General features: G+C 37.2%; 1 long non-coding RNA gene across 2 annotated transcripts; it reads right to left on the bottom strand.

Annotated features, from left to right (window-relative positions):
• LOC111205163 lies at positions 1–8136 on the bottom strand. 2 transcript variants are annotated; one of them, XR_002657578.2, is made up of 4 exons: positions 1915–8136; positions 1617–1836; positions 1423–1530; positions 1–1314 (listed from the first exon to the last, which is right to left on the bottom strand). It is a non-coding gene; the product is annotated as an uncharacterized LOC111205163 (long non-coding RNA). The 2 variants fall into 2 exon arrangements; XR_007327465.1 differs by having other exon boundaries at positions 1423–1836.
• Positions 8137–12914: the final 4778 nt, after the last annotated feature.

Genomic DNA, 12914 nt, shown 5'->3' with positions numbered 1-12914 from the left:
ATGTATTTACATAGAAGTCCTTAATGTCTTAGGTATTTCCTTAACAGATCGCACCCTTAAAATCAGAAAAACTATAATTATTTGGTCAGAAAATTAGGATTAACTCCTCATTGATCACATTGTTATAATTTTTTTTGTTTGCTCTGCGTTCAACATTTTATATGGGTTTAAATGTTTAGTGATTAGTACTCCTAACTACCATATTCTTTTTTGGGAAAAATTCAAAATATTTGTTTTTAAAATTGGTAAAATACATATACACAATATATGCAATGAGCAATAAATTTGAAGGTTTGACTTGTAGTTTTTCGTTATTTCGTTCTCACAACATTTCTCTTTAGTGAGATATTTGGTAGTGTAGGTTGCACAATTGATAGGAAGCTAATGATTTTGAGATAATGTGAACCAGCAAGAAGAACATGTCTTAGTAAGAAACTCACGTTTGTTTGATATGAGCAGATTCTAAAGTTCAAGAATAATATACCTGCAGTGTGATCAAGTATATGGTCATGTCTTTTTTCATTCAATCCTTTACAACTAAAGAAAAAACATGGTTAGAGTAATTTAAAAAGCGGTAAATCATAGCAAACATAAAAGTCTTCCATATATCAAAACTTATACAGCACGAAAAACCCAACAGACATCCTCATAAAGGAATACCTCAACTTCACAAGTCATTATTCATTACACCAAAAAAATGCAAAAACAGAAAGCTCCAAAAATAGTTTAGATTCTCTCGTGTCCTTGCTGCTGCAGTTAATTATTTCTGCTCGAGTCCCACTTCAAGGTAGCTAGGCAACGCACACTGCCTACGAGGCTTCTCAAACCGTTTGTTCCTTGATGAACTTGTGTTAGAAGCAGAGATGAGCGCTTTCTTTGTTCCTTGCACCAATCATCTCAATAACTAACATTCCATAGCTATAAACATCTGACCTGTGAGTCAAACATATGATACATCACTGTCCTACCCTCTTCTCCTAGAGACTCAAATGTCCTCTCTCTCTCTCTCTCTCTCTCTGCGCACCCACAATACTCCAAGTATACACTAATCTCTGGCTTGTACGCGTTCACTCAACTCCAGTGCATGGCTACAGAGAATTTTGGAATCAAAGAACGAGACCCTTCTCACCAGCTGACTCAGCTCAATAGTGTTGAAGTCATAACCCACAGCTTCAAAGCTAGCGTAGCTAAACCCATCTTCAATGGTTAAAGATGAAGAAAAATTAGAATCTCGAGCTTGGCAAGATTTTTCTCCGGACAAAGACCGCTTCCTAAATGAAAATGAAGGAATGTGCCTGGTATAGGTCTGTATCCCTGTAGAATGAACTTGATCATGTTCAGTTACTCTTTTGCAACACCAACTTCAAATTACAAAGACAGTTAGATTGTTGAATGTGTCACAAATCTATTATACCTACATACCTCCCATCTTGAAGGTTCATATTTATTTGGATCCATGCCAATCTCAAGATCCAGGTGAACTTACATGAACCAAGTCATCACCTTCCAGCCTTTTGGTATGATGTATGTCTAATTACAGAAACATAGAAATGAATATACAAAAAGGGTTAGAGATTGTTTGTTGTGGTCCATGTAGGCGATGAGCATAGACTGACCGTTCATTTGGCCATCCCTCTTTGCTTCCCGAAAGGCCTTAGATAAAAAGCCTCATTTTGTATTCAGTGAGAGAATATGTAACGAATCATACCGTTTTAAAAAAACCATAAACTTGTTTTGCAATGAGGCACCTGTGATAGTTAGTCCATTTTACGTGTCTCTTTTAAGAGTCAAATTCTGGTCTGGTGCTCAATTTTTAACAATCGCATCTTGTTGTCCCTGTGTAGAACGAAATCACTATTAAAGCGTGTAAAGTGAAACGGAAAAGGATTATAAAAACATATATTCTCATTTTACCTCTAACTTCTGGAGAATCTCAGGGTGTTCCTGCAGAGAAATGGTAGCCCAAATAATGGTGAGTCCAGAGCATTCATGGCCTGTACTAATAATATACATCAAAAAAGGCATCGTTAATTTTCTGTTCCTCTAGAGTTCTTCCATTCTCTTCTTTATTATCATTAGATTATCCAGCATATCTTATTCATTGGAGATCAGAGTAGCCAGCATAGATCTGAGACTTTAGGAGCATTTTAAGAATCTGCTGGGAAAGTTATATATTTGGAGATTCAAAAAGGATCTTCATTGTTTTTTTTTTGAATATAAATTCCAGTCTGAAAGATTCAAAAAGTTTATTTAAAAAGATTGGAAATTTAATGGGAAAGTGAAAATAGAACATACAAATGAATACTACGGCCAGAGAAAACAGAATTATGATTCTAAGCTCAATTAATCTCACAAAAAATTTCTATTCTTCACAAGTCTAACAGGAAGAACAGATATGCAACAAAATAGGAGCCTTACCACCACATCATTAAACCAAACCGAGCAAATACTTGTGTTACCTAAACCGAAACCAGGAAGCTAGGCTGTAAGAAAAATGTTCCCAAAATAAATCCCTTACACATCTCCTGGTGTGAAAAAAAAAGAAGAGAAAACCAAATCAGCATTGATAAAGAAGAAATCAGTGGAAGCATCGCAAGAGCAATGGCAAACAACGGCGGCTAAGATTAACAGGGCAGTTTAATTGAAATTGGCACTATTTTGGTTAACTGAATAAGGAATTACCAAAAAAAGGCAAGATAGTGGGTCATGCCTTTGGTATCTGCTAAAGAATAAATAGCTTCCTCCATGAACAAAAGTACCAGCAAGTGAACTTGCCCTTTGGTTTCATCGCTATAGTTTCAACTTCTTGAGAGGAGGTTTTCGGGATTGAATGAAAGCAACTTAAGACAAAGTGGTTTATAACGAAGGAGAAAGAGAAGAAGGTGAAACGAACTCAGTAACGGAGATTTGACGAAGAGGAAAGGAGAAGACGAAGTCGAAGGATAATCTTGGGCCTTTAACATGCATAATGAGCCCAGCAAAGAGAGTAACTTTTATTCTCGACATAAATCAATATGACATAGCAGTTTGGACGATTTTTAGTGGATGAATTTTAAATCTGACGTGCACAGACTCTCCTTTGAGCATATCTCCCTTTTAGTATTGTTAGAAGGACGTAAAAGAGGGGACGTGAATGCAAGGTTTACGTGAATCTTCTATGATTACGTGACGCATGTTTTACTATGCGAACATGTTGTTCATTTTGATAATATATCTTTCATGTCCTCCTCAATTTCTTTTATCATTTACTTTTTTTCATGTTATCAATACATGACTTCACCAAGTTGCAAGAACATCAATCTTAGTATCTTTCATGTCTCCCTCAACTTCCTTTATCATTCACTTTCTTCCCTGCTACTTATTATGAAACTTAAAGTAAAACAATATAAAAATAAATAGTTACATTTTATAATTATAATAGTAAAATAAAGAAATAAATAATTTTTAATTGAAATATTTTAATAAATATTAAAAAACAGTAAAATAGAGAAAATTTATGTCATTTTTATAAATTAAATATTTAAATAATTTTATATTATATTATTTATTTTGAACTTTAGTAACCAATAAAATAGATGATCAAACTATATGATGATGGTTAGTGCAAGAAGGATTAGATAATTGAGATTCTCTAACTAGTTTTAACAATCAAATTAGATGATATTTGATTTAGTGGTTGAAATTAAAAGAGCGTAATACACATTTGCAAAATAAACTCTTTTAGTTGATTCTCATTTTGAAATCCTAATTTATTAGTTTTTAAATCTCAAATACAGTAGCCAACAAAAAAAAAAATTATAATTCGACCAATTTTTTATTTTGTGCTAACACCTCGGTTTTTGTTTGTTATTTGTATTGAAAAAGATAGAACCCTTTTCTTCATCAAATAATTAGGAATCAAATAATTAGAAGAAGCCCAAAGGTGGAAACATATAGTTGAAAATGTTGAGAGGAACAACAGAGTTACTAATAAAGCAAAAACGCACCGCTTTGAGAGGCAAAAAAGGTGATTTTGGCGACAGATTTCATCGACATGGATTCGGCGGCATCGCCGGGATTACCTAAGTCTTTAACGGAGGTTAGGGATAATCGGGAGATGCGGAGTGAGATCTCTGATCCAGAAAACCTATTGAGGGGATCTTGGTTGAAGATTAATGAGGAGGGATCAAGATTGGGAAACAAAAAAGGAGGTAATGATTTCACTGGATCGGAAGGTCAGGAGAAGGGAGCTGGTTTTGAAACAGAGAATCAAAATGGAAGGGGAAGACTGGAGAATCTCATGAGAGGATCCGAATTGGAGGTACCATCATGGGTTGATGTTGCACGGGAGAAGAAAGTTTTGAAGAAATATGATCTGGAAATCATAGAAAAGGAGGGACAAAAGGTTGTAGAGATCCCAAATGATGTTATTGAGAAGGTGAATCATCTTTGGGAAGATTATTTGATTGGTAAATATTTGGATACAGCTCCACATGTGGCCAGAGTTCATGCTATTGTGAATAAAATATGGAATCAAGGTGATAAAAATATGTAGATTGATGTTCATGTTGTTGATGATACTACAATGAAGTTCAAGGTTCTGAATCCATTGATGCGAGCTCGGATTATAAAGAGAGGGACGTGGAACAAAACATACCATTAGTGGGTCCGAAATAGACACCGGACGAGATGAAGGGGAAGCTTGAGATTAAAGCTATTCCGTTATGGATTCATCTCAAGAATGTGCCGATGAATATATATATTCATGGGAAGGGCTAAATTTTATTGCGAGTGCAGCGGGGTTTCCAGTTCATCTGCATCTAGAGACTGCTGCTTGTTCGAACTTTAAGATTGCAAAGATATTTGTCAATGCTGATCTGACAAAAGAGTTACCAACTAAGATAAATTTTACGAAGAATGGTGTATCTCCATTGGTTTAATTCTACTACCCGTGGCTACCACTAAGATGCACTATGTGTGGAAAGTGGGGGCACACTGATAAAGTTTGTATCAAAAACAAGAAGGATAGCTCAGAAAAATCAGTGAAGCAAATAATAAAGGAATGAGTTATTGGGAAAGATGGTTTAGAGGTGAAAACAGTAGAAGAAACAACGAAGAAGGCAGAAGCTAAAGAAGGAAATATAGAAGCAGCAAAGGAGAACCAAATTGCTGGTACTGTAAAAGAGATTGAGGACGGTGAATCAGTAGAAAATTGGGAGGATGTAAAACGTGGGAAAGGGAGTAGAAGTCCTAATCTGAAGTATGGCTAGGTGAAGATTTTGACACCAGCTCGATTCTCAGCTCTTCTAGAAGTAGATGATAAAGGAGATGCAGTTAACCAAGTAGAATTTGAGGAAATTCTACGTATTGAAGAGGAGATCATTGTAGAGAAAGCTAATGAGGAAGTAAGGAAAGAGGATACTATAAAAGTTAGTGAAGATGGTGAGGAAGGCAAGGATAAAACTATTGGAGGAAAGAGTGGGATGAAAGAAACTAAGGAGGATAATAAGAATGATCAGATAGGGAAGAGTATTGCTGGTATAGAGCATTGGCCGGATCTGGAAAATTCTATTAGGCGATCATTACCAAGAAGATCAAAAACAATGCATAAGATTGTGCCAGATAAATCTGTGTAGGGAGGTACGCCTGGGAAACTGGGTAAAGGAAGTAACAAAAACTCATCTCAATGACAGTTTTTTTCTGGAATATGAGAGGATTCAACCGCAGATCAACATGAAGTGGTTAGGAATTGGATTCAATCAAAAAAATTACATTTCAGAGGTTTATTGGAGACTAGTGTAAGTGAGCATAAGGCTCAGCAGATCATGTCAACAATGTTTATGGCTGGTCATTCATAAGTAATTATGAATTCAGTAGAGAAGGGAGGGTATGGGTTATGTAGAATTCACAAGTTCATATTACACCAATTTTTAAGTCAGATCAAATCATTATAGTGTCAGTTCTGGTGGAAGGAGAAACAGAGGAGTTTCTTTGTTCTTTCGTCTATGCAGAGAATACAGTGAAGTGTAGAAGAGATTTATGGGAAGATATTAAATCTCATCAGGATTCACCATTATTCAGAAGCAAACAGTGGATCATAACGGGAGATTTCAATGAGATTCTAGATGGAGAAGAGCATTCTAACTATCAAGATTCGAGTCTTATCAATGTGGGTATGAGGGAGTTTGAAAATATCGTTCAGTATTGCAACTTTATTGATTTGGGTCATCAAGGTCAAAAGTATACTTGGTGCAATCAGAGCGATGAGGGTCTTATCTGTAAGAAGTTGGATCATTTTATGGTTAATGAGGCTTGGCTTAACAGCCGAACTCAATCCTATGGAGTATTTGAGGCTGGGGGTTGTTCTGATCACCTTCGTGGTAGATTCCATCTAAGGGCGGAACCAGTGGGTAAAAGACGGCCTTTTAAATTTACAAATGTGGTGGTAGATATGCCTGAGTTTCTAAAGCTAGTAAAGGATTACTGGAGGGATACTCGGACTCTTTTCCAATCAACATCAGCTCTTTTTAGGTTCTCGAAGTACCTAAAAGCTCTTAAGCCGTTGATAAGAAATCTGAGCAAAGAGAAATTGGGAAAAATATCTTTGAAGGTAAAAGAAGCTTATCAAGATCTCTGTGAGAAGCAGAAGCGATTACTAAATGATCCTACACAGGATAATATGAGAGAGGAACTTACTGCTTCTGAGTGATGGAGCAGAATATCAGAAATTAAGGAGAAGATTTTTAAACAAAGATCGAAGATGCACTGGCTACAACTTTGAGATAGAAATAACAAAGTGTTTCATAATGCTGCTAAAATAAGGGAGATGAGGAATACAATCAGAGAGATTACATTTCAGACAAAAGTAGTTTTCACTTCTCAAGAGGATATAAAGACTGAAGCTGAAAGATTCTTTAGTTATTTTCTTTCTCATGAGCCGGCAGATATTAGAAGTGTGACAGTGGAGGAAATGGAAGATATCCTTGGTTTTCAGGGTACTGATGTGGTAAGAACTCAACTTATCAAACCAATAACTGATGAGGAAATCAGAGAAGTGTTGTTTAGAATGCCAAGCAATAAATCACCGGGTCCGAATAGGTATACAACTGAGTTCTTCAAGGCATCTAGGAGGATAATAGGGAAAGATTTCACTACAACAGTTCATTCTTTTTTCAGCAAAGGTTTCTTGCCGAAAGGATTGAACACAACGATATTAGCCCTCATACCAAAGAAGGATATTCCAATAGAGATGTAGGACTACAAGCCGATTTCTTGCTGTAATGTATTGTATAAGGTGATATCAAAGATCATAGCAAATCGGCTAAAAGGTACACTTCCTCACTGTATCACTTATAACCAGTCTGCGATTGTGAAACATAGATTGCTAGTGGAAAATCTCTTACTGGCTACTGAGATAGTTAAAGACTATCATAAAGAAGATGTATCTCCTCGCTGTGCCATGAAGATAGACAATGCAAAAGCAATTGATTCGGTGAATTGGTCATTCCTGCTTACGGCATTGAGAGCTCTTCATATGCCGGATCAGTTTATTAGATGGATTGAACTTTGTGTGTGCACTCCGTCTTTCTCTGTTCAGGTTAATGGGGAGCTAGCAGGATTTTTTGAGAGTAAACGGGGGCTGAGACAGGGATGTGCATTATCACCTTATCTCTTTGTCATATGCATGAATGTCTTATCGCATATGATTGACAATGCAGCTGCAAGGAAGCAAATTGGATATCATCCAAGATGCCAGAACATATTTCTCACACACTTATGCTTCGCGGATGATCTCTTGGTATATACAAATGGGACGAAAAGGTCTATTGAGGGAGTTTTAAAGATATTTGAAGAGTTTGCAGCTATATCTGGCCTCAAGATCAGTCTTGAGAAATCAACACTATACACAGCAGGGATATTAGTTAATCAAGAAGAGGAGATATTAACTCGATTTCCATTTGCTTCGGGTCAGTTGCCAGTGAGATATCTTGGTCTTCCTCTTCTCACAAGACGAATGACAGTCAATGACTACATGCCACTGGTTGAGAAGGTTAGAAAGAAGATGAAGGTTTTTATCTCAAGGGGGAAGACTGCAACTAATTAGTTCTGTCATAACGAGTCTAGCAAACTTCTTTCTTTCAGCATTTTGTCTTCCAAGCAGCTGTTCAAAGGAGATTGGAAGCTTATGCCTTGCATTCTTATGGTTTGGTCCTGATTTAAAAACCAGAAAAGCAAAGGTTAGTTGGAAAGATGTGTGTCTACCTAAGTTGGAAGGTGGTTTGGGAATCAGACCCCTCAAAGAAGTGAATACTGTGCTATGTTTGAAATTGATATGGAGATTGACGTCTAATAGATTTTCACTGTGGGTGAAATGGATTCAATGCTATATGATAAGAAAGGGTTCTTTCTGGTCTATTAAAAATAGTACAGTTTCAGGATCTTGGATGTGGAAAAAACTATTGAAGCTGAGAGAGCTAGCAATGTCTTTTCATAAAATGGAGATTAATAATGGAAGGCACACTTCCTTTTGGTATGATTCTTGGTGTCGATTGGGTTGTCTAAAAGCTCATTTGAGAAATGGAGGAAGTATTGATCTGTGCATTATGGAAAACGAGTTTGTGGTGGATGTTTTCAACCGACATCGTAGAAGAAGACATAGAGTGCAAGCTCTGAATGAGGTGGAAGATGAGATTGAAGTAATTAGAAGGAAAGTAAACCAAGAGGATGATATCTCTTTATGGAAGCAGTCTGAAGGAAAATATTCAAGAAATTTTTCTACTAAGGCAACTTGGGCATGCCTATGGCAACCTCAACCAGTCTGCGCATGGAGTAGAGGAGTTTGGTTTCCTCATTCCACTCCTAAATACTCTTTTCTTGTTTGGGTTGCAATCAGGAACAGACTAAAAACAAGTGATAGAATACAACAATGGAATAGTGCAACAAATGGAGTTTGTGTGCTATGTCAGGAGATGCAAGAAACATGTCAGCATCTTTTCTTTAGTTGCAGATACTCAAGGAAAATATGGGAAAATATGGTAGGAGGCATTATGAGAGAGGATTTCACGGCAGAGTAGTTTGAGATCCTGGAAGTTATATCCAATCCTGGACATACACTCATGGAGAATTTCCTTATTCGGTATGCTTTCCAAGTGTTAGCTCATAGTATATGGAGAGAGCATAATGCTAGGAGGCATGGAGAGCAGTCAATGGATGCAAGATCTCTATCTAAGATTGTTGATAAACTGATTTGCTTGAGGTTGCTTCTGGTGAAAGGAAAAGGCAAGAGATATCTGGAAGAATGTCTAATCAAATGGTTTGCAACAAGAACATGGAGAGAAGGATCTAGTTTCTTCATTGTTAGATAAAACTTTGAGTTTGTAAATTTCAAAAAATAGAAGCACTTGATGTACCAAGTTTTTGATTGTCATCACCCCATACGTACACATAAACTTCCATATACTGTGCAAGGAAAACCAAAACATAATTTCTTCACTTGCAAGAAAAGAAAAATCCAGATTTAAAGTACCTAAATTACTATTTATTCTAATCTTGATTTTTATACATTACGTAGAAACGGCTAAATAAAGACGGTGATATATATGTAAAGAAGACGGTTAACCATTCTCTTCGCCAAGTGTTTCCTATAAGTCTGCCTCCACGTTGACAATCCTCTTGCAAGCAAATTTACGAAAGCTAATTTTCTCATATACAACCCTGAAATATTGACTGGTTGTCTCACGAAGCTGGGTCTTGACCTTCTCTTTTTCTAATCGGCCGTGAAAACCGCAGCAGGTGCCGTCTTGGGAGAGCACAAACACTTTTGCATATGACTGAAAACGGCGGGGAGGGATTAGGGTAGTTTCGTAGAGATGCTCAACGGAGGTTGAGTGATGACGACAACACATGTGGTTTTGGTTAATAATATTCACAGCCTAATTATGTTGCTAACTGATGACCCAAAACTCACTAAGCTAGTAACCAAAATCTGGTAGTTTAAGTATTGGAATGATTCTGTTTACCTGTCTTGAGGCATGTGACATGGCCAAAATAGCTCCCTTTCTATCTTCGAAGGTTGTGTAATATGGTGTGCATCGCCTAAATGCCAAGAAGAACTCATTCTTATGAAAATCAAAATGTGTTTTAGTATTATCTATGGAATTGTAAACTTTGTTTTTACTAATGTATGAGCCTAACTTGACATCCTATATCCACAAAGCTCAGCATAAACTTTTGCTCCACGTCTTTTTGCATGCATAAGTTCCTATTGATTATAACAAGAAATCAGAAGAGATTATCGCTAAGAAAACAGTTGTGGGGGATGACTTTAGAGTCTCACCTCCAATACTATAACCGCTGAGCGTTCCCCTATCCTGCAACAAAATTAATAATGTTATGACCATAACATCTCCAAAACAGATTCTTTCAAATAAACAACCAAGAATGTAACTCGCACAGAACTATCCCAGCCACAAGCGAAAGGCCGTGAAGCTTCTTGCATTGATGAATTATACTTACTTACTTAGTCGACAAAGCTCTTGATCTGGATAGAGAAAAGAGAACAATCAATTTACAAGTGAATTTTTAAAGGAAGCACAAACAAAGCGTGTTAGTTACCTAGATGAATCCAGCAACGGAGAGAGCATTAATTCTAGACTCAGTTCCACCTGCTACCATAACATCTGAATATCCAAAATGAATCATCCCAGAATGTTTTTGATCAAAGAAGACTTATATGTCACCTTATGGCACTTTGCAACAGCCTGGTTAAACTGTTCAAGAGTTTCAGTGTGCATTCCTGCCAAGCGAATGAGCTCAGTTTCACTCAAGATTAAGATGTCGACTGAATCCAATAGCTCATTAGGGATTGGCGTATCCATTCACCACGTCAAGGATGACCGAAAACAACTGCTCTCTTCACAGCCTGCAATGATATACCATGGATTTTACCAGTTTTAGACCATGGTATATGATATATTTAGAGTCTATTAATTGGGTTTAGAGTATGTTTTAGAGTGTTTTCAGGTTCAGGTACGTTCTCGGGAACTTTGGTGATTTTGGAGCCTTTTGAGGTGCAGAACTGCACAGATGCATCAGAAGTTTAGCTTTGGATGGAGGCCTTACCATGGTGAGATTATGCTGATATTTTAACAAAAGATAGAGCTTTGAGTTAGCTTTCCAATGCCACCATTTTGAGTTCAATCAGCATCCTATAGAAGAGGTTATGCATGTTTTACTGAAGAGTGGTACGTCGGTCTCGCTTGAGGAAGTTGTCGAGAAGATTAAGGGTTGTCGATCGACAACAGACCCTTGGTGTCGATCGACGGTGATGCCAGAAGGGCCGAATATATTTCATTACCGACTTAAGCCCAGAAACCCGCACAAATTACCAGAATGCCTCTGGACGACTTAAGCATATTTATGTGTTTTCTAATCCATCGTTGACGGCTACGCTTTTTACGCTTTATTCTATTCATTGTTCTTAGTTTTATGGTTGGAGAGAAGAGAGGAACTCCTTGAGATTCCTCTTGGAACTCCATTGTTTTTGATTTTTTTATTGATTTCTCTTTCATATCTATTCATTTATGATTACTGTGACAACTATCATGTCTGAATAGATCAATCTGCTAGGTTTAGGGATTTTCTAGGGTTTGGAATGAACTTCTGAATTATAGGATTGCTATGTTATCTATAGATCTTGCACCAGGGTGGCTTGTAATACTAGGATTTAGAGTAGCTAGAAAAGCACGAGAGTGTGACTGATTATTTGAACCTAGAATCATAGGAAAATTGAAAAGCACGAGAGTGCAATCGATTAACGGAAACCGAATCTTGCTGGATTAGATACCTAGGCGCATACGAGAGTTGGTTTAGGAATTTAGTTGAACATTATTGATTTGAGCGTTAATGCTTGTCTGAGAAAGCATCGATCGATACCTAGTCAATAGTATCGATCCCCGCTCATTGCTTGTTCACATACGAGAGCTGGAACAAAGACTTAGTCATCTGATTAGTAATTGCATGCGAGAGCTGGATTACTTGCTTTGCTTATTGAATTTGAGTTCTAGGGTTAACCCTAAGCATTTATAGCTTATAGTTCTGATAACCTAAATGAAACACCAAGTCTAGCAACCATCTTTCCATCACAAACAAATCATCTGTTTATTGCTTATATACTGTCTTTATACTATTTGACCTAGCTTAATCTAAAGCTAAAGTCTATTGTGTGAAATATCGAGTCTCTATGGATACGATCTTCAAGTATTACATCGAACCTTTAATTTGAGAGAGTAGCTTGAAAGTTAATTTGAACATATCAAATTTGGCGCCATTGCCGGGGACTCTGATAACCATTAGACTATGTGTAGGATTGTCTAGGTTTTTATTTATAGTTTATTTACATAAAAAAAATTTCTTGTGTTTCAGGTACATGAATATGAGTACCAAAAGCAATGAGGGGATATGGTTCTTACTCGTAGAGCCACTAGATTTAGAATGCGTGATCCATAAGTCTAAGACGGCAGTCGACACCCTCCAAGCAGCGATCGGCAGCGTCGAAATCCAAGTGTTGAACGACACTGTTCATCAAGTGTCAAATGACACTGCTCATCCCGACACTGTTAATCCCAAAACCGTACATCCTGACACTGTTCATCCTGACACTGTTCATCCATTGACAAATCAAACTATTCATCAAGTGTCAATCTTTATTACTTACGAGAAGATAGAGAAGGTTGAGGTACTCATACTGAGCTTGGATGAGACTGGGATCTTACGAGACGAGGAAGGCCGCACTCGCAACAGTGCATGACAATTGATACATGCACAGGGGGCTGTAATCCCTGATGTGATTGTTGTTGCTGAGATGAATGACTTTGAGCTAAGCCGTGAATGGTATGATGGGGTAGGTGAGGACCCCTTTCAAGGTCTTCCTCATG

Source organism: Brassica napus, chromosome C8 (genome assembly GCF_020379485.1).
Source record: "Brassica napus cultivar Da-Ae chromosome C8, Da-Ae, whole genome shotgun sequence".
In the NCBI taxonomy this organism is placed as follows: domain Eukaryota; kingdom Viridiplantae; phylum Streptophyta; class Magnoliopsida; order Brassicales; family Brassicaceae; genus Brassica; species Brassica napus.
This window is presented reverse-complemented; position numbering and strand designations above follow the sequence as displayed.